The sequence below is a fragment of the Muntiacus reevesi genome, chromosome 22 (assembly GCF_963930625.1).
Source record: "Muntiacus reevesi chromosome 22, mMunRee1.1, whole genome shotgun sequence".
NCBI lineage: Eukaryota > Metazoa > Chordata > Mammalia > Artiodactyla > Cervidae > Muntiacus > Muntiacus reevesi.
This window is the reverse complement of record NC_089270.1, coordinates 18,305,942-18,316,920: the sequence shown is the minus strand read 5'-3', so window position 1 is coordinate 18,316,920 and position 10,979 is coordinate 18,305,942. Positions and strand designations below refer to the sequence as shown.

Below are 10,979 nucleotides of genomic sequence, written 5' to 3'. Positions count from 1 at the left end.
AGTCTGCTCCAGTATTCTTGCCTAGAAAATTCCATGGACAGAAGAGCTTGGTGGGCTACAGTCCACGGGGCTGCAAATTGTCAGATATGACTGAGCAACTAAACACGCACACCACACACACACACACACACACACACATTTTCTTTATCCAGTCATCTGTTGATGGACATTTAGGTTAGTTCCATGCTTTGGCTCTTGTAAATAGTGCTATTATGGACACGGGTGCAGGTGTCTTTTTTAATTATAATTTTCTCTGGGTTTTATGCCTGTGAGTGAGATTGCTGGATCATATGGCAATTCTATTTTTAGTTTTCTGAGGAACCTTCATACTGTTTTTCACAGTGGCTGCACCTAGAGACAAATGTTTATCCTCAATCCAAAGTTCTTCAGACATATGCAGGCCAAATGTGCATTTGTATTAAAGAATCTATCCAAAAATGCTAGAAATAACCTTATTCCAATCCCAATTCAAACAAAGAAACTTTGTTTTAAAACATTTGTGGGGAAATTAGGAAATACAGACTGGATATTTAATGATATTAGACAAGTTGTCAGTTTTTTTTTTAAGTAGGACAGTGGCATTGTGGCTATTTTTCAAGAATCTTTATCTTTTAAAGATGTATGCTGAATTGTTTATGGTTACAGGGATATGATGTTTGTGATTTTCTTCAAAATAGACTCAGCCAGAGGAGGGTTTGGGTATGGATGAAACAAGATTGACCCTGAGTGAGCAGTTACTGAAGCTGGGTGATGGGGATGCAATTTTATTTTCTAAATATAGAAGTAGCAGTATTTCCCAAACCACATGTCCTCTGTCACTTGAGCTTTCCATCCTCCCATAGAAAGGTGAGGACCTATGCTTCTTCCCTTGAATATTAGTCAGATTTATAATGACTTTGATCAATATGGCATAAGATAGTTGATCCGATTTGTTGTATAGTGGAAACTAACACAACATTGTAAAGCAACTACACGCCAATAAAAACTAAAAAAGAAAGAAATATAAAGGTGAATGGGAAAGTTTCACAGTTCCTTCAGGTATGAAACTGAATGAAGAGTATTGTGACCTCTCTCTTCAGAGCAGATAAGATTTGTCAAATATAGTTAACCATGTAAAATATTCTGATTTTCAATTAACTAAGAATAGAAATTGGAGAAGGGAATGGTAGCCCACTCCAGGATTCTTGCCTGGAAAATTCCATGGACAGAGGAGGCTTATGGGTTATAGTCCATGGAATCACAAAGACTTGGACATGACTGAATGACTAACACACAAGAATAGAGATAACCTATTTCCTTTTGTCCAAAATTATGAGGATTTTCATTTTTGGCCTTTCCTACTTTCATAAGGAGTTAATGATTGTCAATAGTGTGACCAGTTTATAAAAAACATGGCATGAGGGAAATGACGCAAGGTGACTTCTGAGGCTAGGTCATGAAAGCCGTGCAGCTCCCACCTGATCCCCTTGGTTCTCTTGCTCAATCGGGATGCTCCCTCTGGGAACCCAGTTGCCATATTAGCAGAAACCTAAGTCAAAGGGAGACACTCCAGTCGACAATCTCAGTTAATTTCAGCCTTGCCGTCACCGCAGCATGGGGACAGACCTGTGAGTGAAGAAACCTCCAAACGCTTCCAGCCTGGCTGATTCAAATTACAGCACTCATTTTGCTCATTGCAGTTGAGGACCCAGACACTACGGAGCAGAAACAAGCCACGTCTGCCATGTGCTATCCAAATTCCTGATCTTTCGATGCCAGGAGCGTAGTAAAATGGTTCTTGATTTATATCATAAAGTTTGAGGTTATATAACAACAGAGGAATGAAATAGAGGGGCATTTTGCTCTTTATCTACTTGTGTATATATTTGAAACTGTCCATAATAAAAAGTTTTCAAAAGATTTGTATGGACACTAAAAAAGAATGCTTAGAGAGATTTCTCTGGTGGTCCAGTGGATAAGACTCTGAGCTCCCAATGCAGGGGACCTGGGGTTTGATCCCTGGTCAGGGAACTAGAATCCACATGCTGTAACTAAGACCTGCAGCCAGATAAATAAATTTTTTAAAAAATAGAATGCTAGAAATACAACATCAGGCTGTCTAAAAGATATGATGCCATGAAGGGTTTTACAATGGTTTTAGCTCCCTGGGGATAGAATACATCTTACAATATGGTAAATTTTCAGATTCCTTGATCATGCACACACAGCCTATGAGAACGTCAGAGGATGTCTAGATGAGATTTCTTGTATAAGTTCGGAGAGGAGAGAGTTTGGGGAGATAGTGGGCAGGGGAGACTCTAGTGTTCAGAGTAAAAGGGTCAAATTAGAGTAAATTGCAACTTCTGGGTAGATTTCTACATTTTATGTGCAGAGAAGCTGTCCAAACCCATATTTCTTCTTCACTAATATTTGGATTATGAAATAAAATTCATATTTTATGGCAAGACAAGAAAAATTTAAACATGAGAAATGTTCTCTACCCTTTGGTTTCATCATTCCCCACATTGTTTATTGTGTATCTGTGTTACTGCATTGAGCAAACCTCCCCTGTAGACAGAAGTATCTGCTCAGCCATAAGAGGCAACATTCTTCCAGCATTAGTAGCACAACTCCTTAAAAGGTAGCATTTCTTTTTGATCTTATAAGCAGTCATGATGACACTTAGATCTGGATTGTGTAAACTGTCAATGCTACACCATCCAGAGAAAAATAGATGTCATATGGTATCTCTTATCTGTGTAATCTTAAAAAAAAATACAGATGTACTTATCCACAAAACTGAAATACAGTTACAGATGTAAAAAATAAACTTATAGCTATCAAGGGGTAAGGGGAAAGAGGAATAAATTGGAAGATTGGAATTGACATAAACATACTACTGTATATAAAATAGATAGCTAATAAGGACCTCCTGTATAGCTCAGGGAACTCACTCAATACTCCGTAATGGTCCATATGGGGGAGGAATCTAAAAAAGAGTGGATATGTGTGTTTATATAACAGATTCACTTTGCTGTACACTTCAAACTAACACAACACTGCAAATCAATTATACTCCAATAAAAATTTTAAAAAACTGAGACACAAACACACACAAAGAAAGTAAATGTTTGACAATTAAAAAAATACGTCATCTAATGTACAACCCTCTGTCTCACAAAACTGACACAGCTCTGCCTTGCCTTTTTTTTTTTTTTTTTTTGATACCAGCTGAAGAAGCCTTTTTATTACTTTTATGTACAGAAAACTCAATAGTGTACACTCAGCCCAGCTTGGTGGCCAGTTCTTTGGCCTTAGCCTTTTCCAACTTGGCGATGCGAGCCGCTGACTTTGACCCCAGGACATTGCCTCCCCAGTGACGACGGATCTCATCGTATCTATCGTTGTAATTGGTTCTGATGGCTTCCACCAGCTTAGCCAGGGCACTCTTGTCTTCCGAGTTGACTTGTGTGAAGGCTACGGTGGTGCATGTCTTCGTGTGGACCAGGAAGGGCCAGGAAGGGACCAGCCAGGCCTTGCCCTTGATGATGCAGTAGGGAACCCCCATCTTGCGGCACAGGGCAGGCAGGAAGACCACGAGCTCGATGGGATCCACATCGTGAGCGATCACCACCAGCTGAGCCTTCTTATTCTCCACCAGGCTGGTGACAGTGTTGACCCCTGCTGTAAGGACAGGTGGCCTCTTGGTGGGGACGTCGCCTTTGCCGGCAGCTTTCTTCTCAGCTTGGGCCAGCAGCCTCTGCTTCTCCTGCTTTGTCTCTGGTCTGTACTTGTGGGCCAGCTTAAGCAGTTGAGTAGCTGTTTGTCGGTCCAAGGCCTGGGTGAATTGGTTAATTGCAGGAGGCACCTTCAGCCGCTTATAGAGAATAGCCCTTTGTCGCTGCAGCCGGATGTAGCGGGGCCGTTTGACAAAGCGGGTGAGGTCCCTCTTGGGTTGGATATCCTGTCCAATGCCAAAATTCTTGGGCCTCTTCTCGAACAGGGGGTTGACCACCTTCTTGGCCTCCTGCTTCTTCACCACGGCCGGGGCCGGGGCCACCTTCTCCTCCTTGGCCTGCTTTCCCTTCAGCAACTTGAAGGGCTGGCGTAGAGAGAAAAGCGCCTTTTTCTTTTTTGATTGGCTTTACCACAAGCGGCACGTGGGATCCTAACTCCCCAACCAGGGGTCAAACCCAGGTGCCCTGCTTTGGGAGTCTGGAGTCTAAGGCACTAGACCATCCTCTGCCTTGACTTCTAAAAAAGGAACAGTTGTTGGAGCTTTTTGAAATTCTCAGATTTGATTCAAATACAAATTTCCATTTCTTTCTTTCTTGATTAATTTTTCAGTGACAGGATTATGGCTAATCTTTTCTTTCACAGGTGATTAAGTTCCCAGGAGTGCCGCAAAACAGACTGATCAACTAAATTAGAGAACTCTGTACCTCCCTTTCCTTCTCTGTTCCCTGGGCTTTGTAAGGGAGAAAGTGTCATCTTTTTCCAAAAATGGGAATAGCCTTATTTTATTTCTATTTCTAAAGTGAATTCATGTTCTTTAAAAAATTAAATAATTAAAAAAGTAGTATGTTCAGAATCAACTCAAATGTCTACTGGTGAATAAACATGTAAACAAATGTGGTATATACATACAATGAAATATTATTGTCTTAAACAGGGAGGAAATCCTGTCACAAGCTATACCATAGGTGAATCTAAGGGATGTGGCTCAGATGGCAAAGAATCTGCCTGCACTGCAAGAGACCTGGGCTCAGTCCCTGGGTCGGGAAGATGCCCTGGAGGAGGGCATGGCCACCCACTCCAGTGTTCCTGCCTGGAGAATCCCACAGACGGAGGAGCCTGGCGGGTTACAGTCCATGGGGTTGCAAAAAGTCGGACACGACTGAGCGACTAACACTTTCGCGTTAAGGGGTGTAATTCTATGTAAAATAGGGCAGTCACACACACACACAAATTAATACTGTATGTTCCACTTATGTGAGGTTCTTAGACTAGTGAGATTCACAGAGAAAGTAAAATGGTAGCTGCTAGTGGCTAGGAGTTGGCGGGATGGGGAGTGGTTGTTTAATGAATATAAAGTTTCAAATTTGCAAGATGTAAAAGATCTGGAGATATGGTTCACAATAATATGAACATACTTAGCAGTACTGGATTGTACACTTGAAGAGGCTGAGATGGTGAGTTGTAAGTTATGTATTTATTACCACAATAAAGTGTTTTATATTAGTACATAAAGAAATGAATAAAGAAAATAGGTGTCTTCATAATCCTATAGCCTAGAAATAATTAGCATTAATTGACATATATCCTTCTGTACATTTTTCCTATAGTGACACACATACACACTTATTTTAATTAAATATGGGATCACAGGACTTCCCTGATGGTCCAGCGGTTAAGACTTTGCATTCCAATGCATGGGATGTGGGTTTGATCCCTGGTCAAGGAGCTATGATCCCACATATTGTGGACAAAAACCCAAAGCGTAAAACAGAAGCAATACTGTAACAAATGCATAAAGACTTTAAAAATGGTCCACATAAAAAATGTTTTAAGTAAATAAATATGGAATCATATCATATCCACTTTAACAATAAACCGGCTATCTTTTCATTCAATAGATAGATTTCCATGCTCCATTTCAGTGGCTGCAGAGCTTTCTGTCATACTAGATGTGTGGCAGAATAAAACTTTGGCAGTGATTCTCAAAGTTTTTGACCTCAGGACCGCTTTACACAATTAAAATTTATTGGAAAGTCAAAAAACATTTTTGTGTGTTATATCTGTGATATTTAATGTACTCGGTATTAAAACTGAAAAAATGTTAATGTTTATTCATTTAAAAATGATTATTATAAACACATTTAAAATCAATATAAGTAACACAATTGTGAAAATAACTATATTTTCTCAAGTAAGACACCTAATGTGAGACCCGACTCATTGGAAAAGACCCTGATGCTGGGAAAGACAGAGGACAGAAGGAGAAGGGCGCAGCATAGGATGAGATGGTTGGATGGCATCACTGACTCAATGGACATGAGTGTGAGCAAACTCTGGGAGACAGTGAAACCTGGCGAGCTGCAGCTCATGGGGTTGCAGTCAGACATGACTTAGTGTCTGAACAATAACAAAGCAAGACGATTAGTGAGAAGGGTGGCATTGTTTTACATTTCTGCAAATCCTTTTCATGTCTGGCTTAATAGAAGATGGCTGGATTCTCTATCAACTGCTAAAGTCAGTCTGTTATGATATTACATGTGTAGCTTCTGGAAAACTGCAGTTATCTCGCAAGAGAATGAAGAGAGCAAATAACATTATAGTATTATTATGAAAAGAGTTTTGATCTCCTAGACCTCCTGCCAGGATATTGGGATCCTTTATGGACTATGGGCTGCATTTTAAGAACAGTTGTTTTGATTTTGTAGCGGGCGTGATGGCTTCAAGGTTACTCCGCGGAGCTGGAGCTTTGGCCTCCCAGGCCCTGAGGGCCCGGGGTCCAAATGGAGTCTCCGTGGTGCGCTCTATGGTGTCTGGAGGTGGTGTTCCTACTGATGAAGAGCAGGCGACTGGGCTGGAGAGGGAGGTCATGCTGGCTGCACGCAAGGGACAGGACCCATACAATATACTTGCCCCAAAGGTAACCTTAGGTACCAAGGAAGACCCTAATTTAGTCCCCTCCATCACCAACAAGCGGATAGTGGGCTGCATCTGTGAAGAAGACAACAGTACTGTCATCTGGTTCTGGCTGCACAAAGGTGAGGCCCAGCGTTGCCCCAGCTGTGGAACCCATTACAAGCTGGCGCCGCACCAGCTGGCCCACTGAGCCGTTACAGTAACGCACTCAGAATGTGATATGAATAAATGCTGGAGAGGGTGTGGAGAAAAGGGAACCCTCTTACACTGTTGGTGGGAATGCAAACTAGTACAGCCACTATGGAGAACAGTGTGGATATTTCTTAAAAAACTGGAAATAGAACTGCCATATGACCCAGCAATACCACTTCTGGGCATACACACTGAGGAAACCAGACCTGAAAGAGACACGTGCACCCCAATGTTCATCGCAGCACTGTTTATAATAGCCAGGACATGGAAGCAACCTAGATGCCCATCAGCAGATGAATGGATAAGGAAGCTGTGGTACATATACACCATGGAATATTACTCAGCCATTAAAAAGAATTCATTTGAATCAGTTCTAATGAGATGGATGAAACTGGAGCCCATTATACAGAGTGAAGTAAGCCAGAAAGATAAAGAACATTACAGCATACTAACACATATATATGGAATTTAGAAAGATGGTAACGATAACCCTATATGCAAAACAAAAAGAGACACAGAAGTACAGAACAGACTTTTGAATTCTGTGGGAGAAGGTGAGGGTGGGATGTTTCGAAAGAACAGCATGTATATTATCTATAGTGAAACAGACCACCAGCCCAGGTGGGATGCATGAGCCAAGTGCTCGGGCCTGGTGCACTGGGAGGACCCAGAGGAATCGGGTGGAGAGGGAGGTGGGATGGGGGATCGGGATGGGGAATACGTGTAACTCTATGGCTGATTCATGTCAATGTATGACAAAACCCACTGAAAAAAAGAAAAAAGAATGTGATATGGAATTTCTTCTTTCCAGTAAAGACTAGCCATTACATTGGCTTCTCCTCCCATTAAAAAAAAAAAAAAAGAACAGTTGTTTTATTGATATTGTTCTGGGTCTTTTAAAGAATACTTTAAAAATTTCAGCTTTATTGAAGTATTCTGACATGTTAAGATTTTTCATGTGTACATAATGGTGATTTGAAACATGTATGCATTATGAAAAGACTCCCCAATCTAGTTAACTAATATATCCATCACCTCACATATTTATTGTGTATGTGTGGCAGAGGGAAGACATTTAAGTTCTACTCTCTAAGCAAATTTTAAATATGCAATACAGTGTCATCAACTATAGTCATTATGTTTTACATTAGATCCTGAGATCTTATTCACCTTACAGTTGAAATTTTGTTTTACCAACTTATACTTTTTTTTTCTTGTCTTCCCTTTAGAACAAGTAGTCCGCCAGACTCATTGTCCCATGGGAGGGATGTAACAAGGCAAAAAAAGAAGAAAAAATTGAAAAAACAAAAAAACCTCTCATTTCCAAAAGCCTAATCCTCTGGAAATTGTGTGAGGTGCATCAGAGGTAACATGTCACAAGAATGCAGTTGCCCAACCTCATACACTTGGTGAAAAAAATCATTCTATTTTGTGTATTATATAACTATCATAAGAAAAATAAAATACAGAGCATGTAGTTGCTAAATATTTGATTTGTACACAACTTCCAAATACTATCTCTTCCATTTTCTTAACAAAAGACTTGAGCTTGATTCCATGAACAAAACATTTTAATATCCAGTGTTGTGCTTGAAATGGTTGGCCACCATCTTGATCAAATTCTTTGTTCATACAAATATATAATAAACAGCGAAAAAATTTTAATAGTTATAATTCTATTGTAAGAATCTTACAGCAACTCCTTTTTAATTTCACGACAAAGATAATGTTGAAATCTCCTGTGATAAAGTGAATATGTTTTTAGATACAATTGAACTTTTTCATAGTAAGTGTTTCAAAAATACTGATGAAATTGTAATTGGCAGAAAGGTCTTGACAATGACCAGGAGGCAGGTGGGCCAGTAGGTGTTCCCGCTGACACCAGGGCTGATGGATACCTGGAAGCTCAGTTCGGTCCATTATCTGCCTGCTCCCTACAAATCCTACTTCTTGACACCATGCAAGTGCCCCTTCCTCAAACTCAGATATAATCCCGCAGGATAGGAAATATTCCCTTTTTTTAAAACTCTTTATTCTGTGTTGGGGTATAGCCAATTAACAATGTTGTGATAGTTTCAGGTGGAAAAATTCTTAAATTTTTTTCTATTTTAAAATGTTGTTTACTTTTCTTTTCCATTTTGCTTTATTATAAGATATTGAATGTAGTCCCCTGTGCTATACAATAGGACCTTGTTGTTGATCTATTTTATATAAGTAGCTTGTATCTGCTAACCCCAAACTTCCAATTCATCCCTCACCCCACCTCACCACCAACCCCTGGCAACCATAAGCCCATTTGCTGTGTCTGTGAGTCTATTTCTGTTGCATAGATGTTTTCATTTGTGTCATGTTTTAGATTCCATGTATAAGTAATGTTATAGGGTATTTGTTCTTCTCTTTTTGACTTACTTTGCTTAGTAGGATAATCTCTAGTTGCATCAATGTTGTTGCATTATTTAATTCCTGAGTAATATTCATATATGTATAAATATATACATATACATATATATATGTATACACCATATCTTCTTTATCTATTCATGTGTCAATGGACATCTAGGTTCCTCCATACCTTGGCTATTATGAATAGTGTTGCTATGAACATAAAGGTACAATCATCTTTTCAAATTAGTTTTGTCTGGATATATGTGCAGGAGAGGGATTGCTGGATTATGGTGGCTCTGTTTTTAGTTTTTTGAAGAATCTACATACTGTTCTCCATAGTGGCTGTACCAATTAACACTCCCACCAACAGTGTAAGAGGGTTCCCTTTTTTTACACATGAAGAGGGAAAATTATTAATTGACTGAGATTGTGTCTACTCTTCCTATGGAATGGGCTCAAAGTAAAAATTGAGTTGTCATAGAAGAAGTATTTATAGTTTTATACTTAAGGCATACCTCAATTTGTTCTCTGGGATTCATCTCTGTCACAGAGTTTATTTACTGTATTTCCAAAGGTTGTGTTATGATAAGCAACACTTTGGGAAACTTCTTTCCACATACATTTTTTTCAGCTAACTTGTCTTTATTTCCTTAGATTAATTTGCTGAAGCAGACTTGCTGGGTCTCAGGTTTGCAACACTTGTTATTTTCTCTCCTTTTTAAAAATTATTATTATACTTATCCTAGGAGCTGTGAAGTGACATTTTATTGTGATTTTGATTTACATTTCTCTAATGAAAAATGATGCTGAACATTCTTCATGTTCTTATTAGGCATTTGTACATTTTCTTTGAGGAAAAGGCCATTTAAATTCTTTGTCAATCAGCTTATTTTATTGATATTGCAATGTAAGCTATAGACGGTATACCCTTAAAGACTTCAGTTCAGTTCAGCCGCTCAGTCGTGCCCGACTCTTTGAGACCCCATGAACCGCAGCATGCCAGGCCTCCCTGTCCATCACCAATTCCCAGACTCCACCCAAACCCATATCCATTGAGTCAGTGATGGATGCCATCCAACCATCTCATCCTCTGTCGTCCCATTCTCCTCCTGCCCTCAATCTTTCCCAGCATCAGGGTCTTTTCCAATGAGTCAGGTCTTCGCATCAGGTGGCCAAAGTATTGGAGTTTCAGCTTCAACGTCAGTCCTACCAATGAACACCCAGGACTAATCTCCTTTAAGATGGACTGGTTGGATCTCCTTGCAGTCCAAGGGACTCTCAAGAGTCTTCTCCACCACAACAGTTCAAAAGCGTCAATTCTTTGGCGCTCAGCTTTCTTAGTTCAACTCTCACATCCATACATGACCACTGGAAAACCATAGCCTTGACTAGACAGACCTTTGTTGACAAAGTAATTTCTCTGCTTTTTAATATGTTGTCTAGGTTAGTCATAAATTTCCTTCCAAGGAGTAAGTGTCTTTTAATTTCATGGCTGTAGTCACCATCTGCAGTGATTTTGGAGCCCCAAAAAACAAAGTCTGCCACTGTTTCCACTGTTTCCCCATCTATTTGCCATGAAGTGATGGGACTGGAAGACATGATCTTAGTTTTCTGAATGTTGAGCTTTAAGCCAACTTTTTCACTCTCCTCTTTCACTTCCATCAAGAGGCTCTTTAGTTCTTCTTCACTTTCTGCCATCAGGGTGGTGTCATCTGCATATCTGAGGTTATTGATATTAATTCCGGCAATCTTGATTCCAGCTTGTGCTTCAT

General features: G+C 39.8%; 2 pseudogenes; one reads left to right on the top strand and one right to left on the bottom strand.

Annotated features, from left to right (window-relative positions):
• Nucleotides 1-3,226: 3,226 nt before the first annotated feature.
• LOC136152727 (large ribosomal subunit protein eL8 pseudogene) lies at nucleotides 3,227-6,312 on the bottom strand (annotated as a pseudogene).
• Nucleotides 6,313-6,421: 109 nt separating this feature from the next.
• Nucleotides 6,422-6,822, top strand: LOC136153026 (cytochrome c oxidase subunit 5B, mitochondrial pseudogene; annotated as a pseudogene).
• The last annotated feature ends 4,157 nt before the right edge of the window (nucleotides 6,823-10,979 follow it).